Consider the following 8,712-nt stretch of genomic DNA (forward strand, 5'->3'; position numbering starts at 1 on the left):
AGGACAGTCATTTGCTGTCAGTGTTTGCTATAAAATAACAGAAAAGAAGGCTGTTTAGCACAATTCCTCTTTTGGGATTTTGGTTTGAGCTTTGATTACTTTTGTTCTTTGGTTTTCTTTCCTTTCATTAGGAAGTTTTTTGTTTGTTTCTTTGCTGTTGTTTTCTTTTGTAATTGATTTAATATTTTGATAAGGCTATACACTGTACATATTGACTGCCCACTCTTAGTTATTATTGAATAAATTGGATGTATTCTTAAGATTAAAACAGTGATCTCCAACTCTTCACTCATATGAAACTTCTTTATCCAGGTGTGGTATCACCCTACTGAAATCCCACACCTATCAGACACAAATGGATCTCGCTAAGGGGCCTGGGTTCCATAATGACTTCTCAGTCAGACTGAGCTACAAAAGTGATTTACTTTACATTCAGTGTGGATAGTGTGTCCAACTCTGTGTATACCGATGTCATGATGAAAAAATTACCCATATTGTATCCTTGCATGTCAAATATTTAGCTGCTGCTAAAATGCTGTGGATGATAGTGTTGAAGAAATTAATGGGAAATATATCAGTATTTCTGAAATGTCTTTCAGGAAATAAAAATATATTCTAAGGGAATATAAAAGCTGTCAGAAAACACAGACATGTATGCTTCTGCTTTCCTTCAAATGTTCTATCAGTGGTAACTACTACTAGAGATATTCAATTTTAGGACCTTTCGAGATAGGGTATTTTTTGGTGATTTTGTTGTTTTTCTTGATTATGAGAGTGAATTTTGTGCTTGACAATACATTTGGTTCCTTTTAGGGGTTTTAACACAAGCACAGTGTAGAGTTCAGTATTCAGTATCCAGATGTTTTTAAAAGCTGAGACAAAATCCAGGCCCTTATGATCTATGAGTTTTCTCCCTCTGTTTTCTTCCCCCCCCCGCCCAGTGGTGATTCTGTTTGTTATTTTGATTTATTTTATATTTATGCATGTTTTACCTTCTGTAGGTCTGTGCAACACTTGCATGCCATTTCCCAAAGGCCAGAAGAAGTTATGGGGTTTCACCTGGAACTAAAATGACAGAGGACTGTTAGATGCCATGTGGGTCTTTTGAGAAACATATTCTCAAATGAAGAGCTATCTCTCCATCCCCTGATATGCACTTTTGTCATTCCTTGTGTGCTATATTAGTGGAATGTATCATACATATAGAAACTCTTTCTTGAGATATGTTTACTTTGTTGTAAAAAAGTAGAAGCACCCATCTCCTTTCAGAGCAAAAGCAGTTTAGAATGTGATTTGAAGTTTCTCTTTGGATCAGAGAAGCAGATTTGGGGAACAGTAAAACCAGGTAATAGGGATAAATCATAGTGCAGAGCCCATCACTGACACTACCACGGGAAAGTGGGAAATGCAGAGAATACTGGCATAAGACAATGGAGCTGGAGCCAAGATAAAATCTTGCAATTGTAGTGGCTCTGAAAATGAGATAGAGCCTTCCCAGATGGTGGCTGAATGGCCTCCTCCATTTCTTTACAAAAGGAAACAAGGCATTCAATTACATTGCAAAAAATAACTCTCATAAAAGAATCCCAGTGTTTTGACTTAGTTTGACTGGCATACAGCACATGACATAATCTATACTTTATTATTCAGGACTACTCTCAAATGTTGTGTGAAACTAATTTCAGAACATCAATAACTTTTATATTTCTCGGGTTCCAATGTTGTCTCTATTTCATTTTCTAATAATTTATTCAAACTTTCTTTAAAAGTCATGAATTAATCTGGAACTATCATTACACAGTTATTACATAGTTTCCAAGATGAGAACACACAGCATACTCCTGGGACATTTTGAAGTGTGCTTTTCTGAGCCCCTTATATCTCAATTTTTCATAGTTTAAGAATCATTACATCAAGAAACATCGAGTTTCACAGACTACACCAAAGCAGAAGAAGAAAGAAATAGGAAATTCAGATATAATAGAATAATTATACACATCAAGACCAGCTGCAAAGCAGTCATGCACAATGAATTCTATACAGTGATTGTACAGGGCTAATGTTAAGATAACTGGGAATCACGTTTTAGTATGAAGAGCTTCCACAGGCTATTGAAATGTTTCTATCACAGCCTACATCAGGCAGTCCCTTATTTCAAATGGTAGGTACCCAGGAGGAATGTGTCTCCTGCTTCTCAAGAACACAGACACCATCCTTTTTTACAAGTAGCTGCTGCAGGCTCCTGAGAGGTTTCCATTGAGACCTGTTGTGGGTAGTGCATGCTCTAATTGCATGCTCTCTCTATCACCATTTAAATGTAAATATGCAGAGACCTACAGCCACAGCTGGCCTCCTTGGTTTTTCTAATTCTGGGCAACAAAAGTAAAAATAAAGAAGTACTGAATCTCTCTCAAATGGAGCACAGAATCATATAATTACATGTGTGTATCTGATGGAGAGTTCTCAGTAAGTGAGCAGTGGGAAACTTGAGCTGCTGTGGGCTAAGACTTGGCACCCCCACCTACATGAAAGCCAGAGGACAAAATATGGAGTTTTTTCTCTCCTATCATGTGGGTCACAGGGAAGGAACTCAGGTCTCTATGCTTGGTCTCATTACCATTATCCACTGAGCCATCTCATCAGCCAGTCACCACAGACACAGAGTTTAAGAATCTATGTATTCATATTTACATTCGGGGTTATACCGCAACTATGAAAACTTTCCCCAGAGAATATATCTACTCAATTAAGGGCAATAAATGGAGTCTGGGAGGGATCTATGAGGAGGGTGGCAGGCTTTAAAACTTCAATGGAGCCTCACAGTTTTTTGTATCCAACAAGTCTGGATGAGATGGGGTAATTTTTCCTTCTCTTTGACCTCCCTGTGCTATGATTGAACCTAATAAATGTCCATGCTCCCTGAGTTACATTCCAGGCCTGTAACTTCATTCATCTGCTACAACAGCTACAAGGCAAGTAGCAATTTGAGACACCATAGTCAGTTTGGCTGCTACAAGATTGGTCTTTGAGAGTGGCTGAGAGAATGCTTTCAAGACTAGGAATATCTATCTGAAAGAGAAAAGGAAGTGTCTCACTTCACACTGCATACTCGGGAGAGTTTAGTCGTTTAAAGACTGATGTCAAGCTGTTATCTACCTGCACAAATAGCATTAGTAGATATCAGGTTAAGCTACCTGACATCTACCAAAACAGTCAAGCACTACACTGAAGACCTACAATTAAATAAGGCTCAGGATCCACCAGAGAATTGAAAGATGGACAAGAAGAGCTGCATCACGTGATAATGATCGGTTTCCTGTGTGTTTACAGGTGTCCCTTTCTGTGTCAGAGTTAGCTTAGAAAGAGAAGGTGTCCAAAGGCAGAGAGCAACTTAACACATCCCCCAATCCTTCTCAGGCTTCTGCTTAAAAGCCCTGGTTTGACAGCACCAGTTTGGGGATCCAGGGGATTAATTCCTTCACACATTAAGTCTCTGACTCACAGTCTCAGAAATGAGATCTGTTCCAGGAGACCTTCACAAGCATGAAGCATCCACTGGAAGAAATACTTCCTCAATAAACTCTGAGATCTAATGTTGTTAAGATAAATATCAGCCATCGCTCTCCCTTCCTAGCCTTACACAGACATGCTCTCCACCATAGGCTTGTGACCTCTATTTCAGGATCCATCCATGCAGGATAGTTTGAAGTTTCATCCCAACACTGGTTAGCTGGCCTTAAATTTTTATTCCTTCGTCCACTTCTACTCACTGAGGAACTTCTCAATTCTGCATTTCTTCAATTAGGCATTTAATGCCTAGTCTGCAGTGTTATCCTACATGAGAGGAGACAGATTTGCTCCATCCTTGACAATTCTATGGCATTATCTTGAACCCACAGGAGCTCTGAATGGGTGCCAGGTAACCTAGGAAAATTAGCATTCCATCTTCAAGCACCTGAACCTATAGGTCTCCATAAACTTCTATCTTTGATTATGGATGATCTTGTTCAATTAAAAACCACACAATCTGGAAGGACATAGAAGAAATGTAGAGTAGGGACAGGAAAGAAGGCTCTTCCATTAAGAACATTTGTTTATCCACCAGAGGATCCAGTGGGCAGCTAACATTCCTATTAATGAGTCTCTGGGTTGAATACCATGCCCTCTTCTGGCCTCTGGAGGAATTGCATGCATTTGGTGCACAGATGTGGTCCTGGGGGATTTCTAGAGTCCCCTCTGGGCACCCCTAGGGTCCTGCCCTGCAGGCCTGGCTTGCTTGCTTTTTGCTGGTTTTGTGATACCAGGTGCGGGTTGCAGCAGGCAAAACATACATATAAATTAAAAAAATGACAACGTTCCAAATTCAAACAAATAAAACCCAAATAGGCTCCAAATGTGTAGTCACACTAATATTACCTAAAAAGAAAGCCATGTCTCAACATGTCTGGGAAATCTCAACATGGGTAGAGGGAGGTAGTTTTCTGGAAAGTCAGTATTTCTGCTTTACAGTTACCACCAATGCTGTATATCAAGGAAGTGAGAGGCAGATAGCTCTGGGTTTCCTGATTTCTTATGAACCCCGAATGAATATTCATTTCATAACAAGCTTTAGAGCAATACAGTTGTGACTCTCATAATTTGGTCAGCATGCTTATTATAGGAACATGCGAATGCCATGTACCGTATTTTAGGGGTACCTAAATATATGACCTAAAGGATACAGTATAGATCCATTTTCTATCATGAAGTGCTTATACACAGAGTAGGATATGACATCCATGCCCCCCAAAATGTACCCTTGTGAAGGACTGGCTGTCTGGGAATTCTCGATTTAGACCATGATGCCTGGAGTTTACAGAAAACCATCTCTGCCTGTGAATTCTGGAGCTCCAGGTGTGTGACACCATACCTGGCTAAAAACGCTGGGCTTGATAGTGTAGGATTTGAACTTGTTTTCTTTTTTTTGTTTGTTTTTTAATTCATAAAAGTGCAGACATTTCACTCAGTATGGATTTTAAAAGAATCTCTCTCTACTTAGCTGTATCAGTATATGCAGTGTATATGGCTTCAGCAAAATATCAAAATAGTGACCAGAAAAAAGAAAGAGAAAATAAAAATCAAATCTGCAACACCAAGGTAACCAAAAATTCTAATCCCCTAAGCAATCAAAACCAAAACCTACAGGGGCAGTTTAGTAGCACTGAATTACAACATGTGGTCAACCGTGAAGCAAGGTAGAAAGGCAGTTTCAGATGTAATAGCCCATCAAGACAATCGTTGCCATGTTTCTTTGGGGGCTTTGTAGTTCAGACTTTGTAAGACCAAGGTTGACACATGTTACAGGATTTTGCTCAAAGTCTTTTAACTTTACTTAACTCACCTCCATTAAATATTCTTGGTGTTGGGTGAGGACAAGTATTAATTTACAGTCTTAGATATTTCCTCCTGAATGCTGAGCAGCTCTGGATGTGCTTCTTCCTTCTCTGAAGCTCTGCCTGGTGCAACCTCAGCAAGAGGGGTAGCCCATACACCTCTGTGTGGAAATATACTGCCCCTGCCGACCTGGAACATCATCTGACCTCTGTTCATGTCTTTCAACTCCTAAGAAGATGAATGTCTTCTTGATGTACAACAATAATTTTGTAGCATAAATATAATATAACATAACATAAACAGTATAGTATAGAATACAAATTCTAGCAACCTAAGTGTTCTTAATGCTTTGTCCTGGAAGCACATAGCTCCCCTCCCCCTTTTCCTGACATGTACTACACACAGCAGCACAGACATGAGTATGGTATTGCTCCCTTCTCTCTGAAATGGCTGTTGAGCCTAATGAACTTAAAGCTTTGTTCATCCCCAAGTCTACACATTTTACATTAGCTGCAAATAGTGAAGTTTCTTAGGTTCTCAGCTTGGAGAATGATAGAAGCTCTTATTGTCCATAAACAGTTGTTTCTTATAGTGACCTTGTCCAACCCTACAACTTGGAGAAATGAATGACTGCAGTTATACACTAAAAGCAGTAGAATTCTATCAAATTCTCTTTTGCAACATGATTTACAGTTACACCTTTTCAGATGAACCGTCTGAAACTCTAAAAGGTATTCTATTGCTGCCACTCTGAGGATGAAATTTCCAGGGTATGGACATGCCTCAACTACCTCTTGCTCCAGGCCTGCTTCTCTCAGCCCCTAGCTCTCTGGCCTCACAAAAATCAATAGTCTATAATTCATTAAGGGTGTCTTGGAGTCTCCTTACAAACACAGCCAAAGGATGTCTCCCATGCCTTCTATTGGGACTTTATATTTCATAGCCTATGGCTCTTGGGGAAGACTTTTTATCCCAGTAGCATAACACTCTCTCTCTCTCTCTCTCTCTCTCTCTCTCTCTCTCTCTCTCTCTCTCTCTCTCTCTCTCTCTCTCTCTCTCTCCTTGTGACTGTGTGTGTGTGTATGTGTGTTATATAATTTATATATATGTAAATTAATGCGACCCGTTAAGTCTATTTCAAACAATTTAGAGTTAATTTTTCCTACAAATTCCCTCTCCTTCTGTATTGTGCCATTTGTTCTAGTGATCTAGGTGGAGAGGCATGATGAAGAGCTGTTTCCCCAATGCAAAATGAACTGACAGAGTACTTTTCTCTTTTAAGTTGTCCTCTATTATATCGTTTAAGATATTTGCTGACCAAGTGACTATGTGAATATATAAAAAAATACATGCATATGTGTACAGAGACATATGAATACTTGCCTTCACAAATACATGCACACACACATAAAAGAATATATGAATGAACAGTACTATATACTAGCACCTACAACAAGCACCTATCATTACACAAATATGACACATAAACATGCTCACAAACACCTGGGCAAAAACACATACACACACACACACACACACACACACACCAATGAAAACACTGCTATATTACAGCACATTTCCTGACAACTGAGGAAGTATTGGGACCTGAGCTGTGTAATAGATTCTTAAATTAACCCAACTTGTGCTGCCTGGGCCTGTACGGATTTCCTTGTCAGGAACTTTTGCCATGCAGATATTTGCTGCTTCTACAAGTATGATATAAAATAGACAAATGGGTCCTCTGCATACACAAGTGGGTCCACACAAGATTCAAGGTTCTAAAAGAGGGTTCCAAGAATATCTTCCAGCAAGCTCCAAGTGGAAATATATTCTGCTCTCTAAACCTAACTTAGCAATTTCTCATAAGACTCTGGTAGCACCAATAAAAACAGTTAGCCATAGATATTATCCAGTAGCTGCAATCAACAGAGATTGATTCATGAGATATAATGCCAGGGCCAGGAACCAGGAGTGGGTAGATTGGTAAGAAGGGGAGTGGAAAAGGAATTGGGGGAGGGTTTTTTTTTTTTTTTTTATGATGGGAAACCAGGAAACAGGATAATGTGAGCAAAGAAAATACCCAATTTAAAAACAAAGTTGTGCTTGTGCCCGCGAGTACACACACACACACACACACACACACACACACACGTCAGTAATGTCAGCCAAAAAGAGTTTAGTGACTTAACATACCTTGATTTTTTTGAAATGCAGCACTCTGCAAAACAATGAGGGGGAATCTGTACAGAAGCAAAGTCATGTCTATGATACACTCAGCAAAATAACGTCAGCAAAGGGATGCAGTATAGGATTCCATGAATCCACTTGGTGAAGCCAGTAAGACACTCATTAGATTCCAGGGGTTTATCTTAGTGCAATGAGGCAAAGGAGTCTAAGTTTTATTTTTAAAATGCTTACATGTTTAACTTTTTATTACTAAAGACTTTAATTAGAAAACAATAAAACTGGAGACTGTCCTTCTGTCCTAGGAGTGTATTGGGCCCGAGGAGCTCTGCTCTGAGATAGCTGCCATAGAGAAGATCGGAGGACCTGGTTCCTAGATAATTCCGGAAGTGACATCCTGATTCACCTCTCCATACCATAGAGCTGGAAGGGGTTGCTGTCAGGGGTCCAGGAACTCCTCTGCCTAGAAAGGAAAGCTAGCAGTGACCAACTGGGAGGGGGACAAGAGCATGTGTCTGGATTGGAAGTGGCCACGAAGGTCACATCTGGCCTGGTCTCCTGACCTCCTGACCCCAGGGTCTGAGTATCTCCTGTGATCCCTGCAAGCATCCACGAGGCAGGCAAGAGGAAGAGTGCTTTGTGAAGGCCCTGCAGCAGAAGACAGACACAGAAGTGGAGCTTCACGAAGAAGCTTGAACCCAGGGCCACTGGAGTCTGAGGACCAGTGGATGGAGAACCATGATAATCCAGGTAAGTTGGCTTCTGTGGTCCCTCAACCAACACCAATGCTTTTGCACAACATCAGGGAATCATCTTTGTGACTATGGGGTGCCTGGACTCCTGCCCCTTGACCTCCAAGAGCCCCACACTCGCATCTTAGAATAATAGGCTGTTGTTTTAGGTTCCTAAGTGTTCTTTCAATCGAAACATCGAGATCCTTGGAGCCCCGTTTTGTTCATTTCTTCAACTAGCTGTTTTTGAGCAACCCTTTTGTGCCCCATATCATACTCGTATTCCAAGGGTACCATGTCTGTTTTGCGGTTTTTTTCTCGCGTGGGTCGGCCTCCAAACCCAGGGTCTGGAAATTGTAAGGAATGAGGAAAGACTGGGAAGGGGAATCTGAGGTCACATCGTAAGATTCGGAAAAGGTGGGCT

General features: G+C 40.4%; 1 protein-coding gene across 1 annotated transcript in view; it reads right to left on the minus strand.

The window, feature by feature from the left end:
• Positions 1–8,712, minus strand: part of LOC147001673 (uncharacterized) — a 129,182-nt gene that overhangs the window by 81,519 nt on the left and 38,951 nt on the right. The gene's annotated exons all lie outside the window — the stretch shown is intronic.

The sequence above is a fragment of the Mus caroli genome, unplaced genomic scaffold (assembly GCF_978045245.1).
Source record: "Mus caroli unplaced genomic scaffold, Mus_caroli_1 scaffold_12, whole genome shotgun sequence".
Classification (NCBI taxonomy): domain Eukaryota; kingdom Metazoa; phylum Chordata; class Mammalia; order Rodentia; family Muridae; genus Mus; species Mus caroli.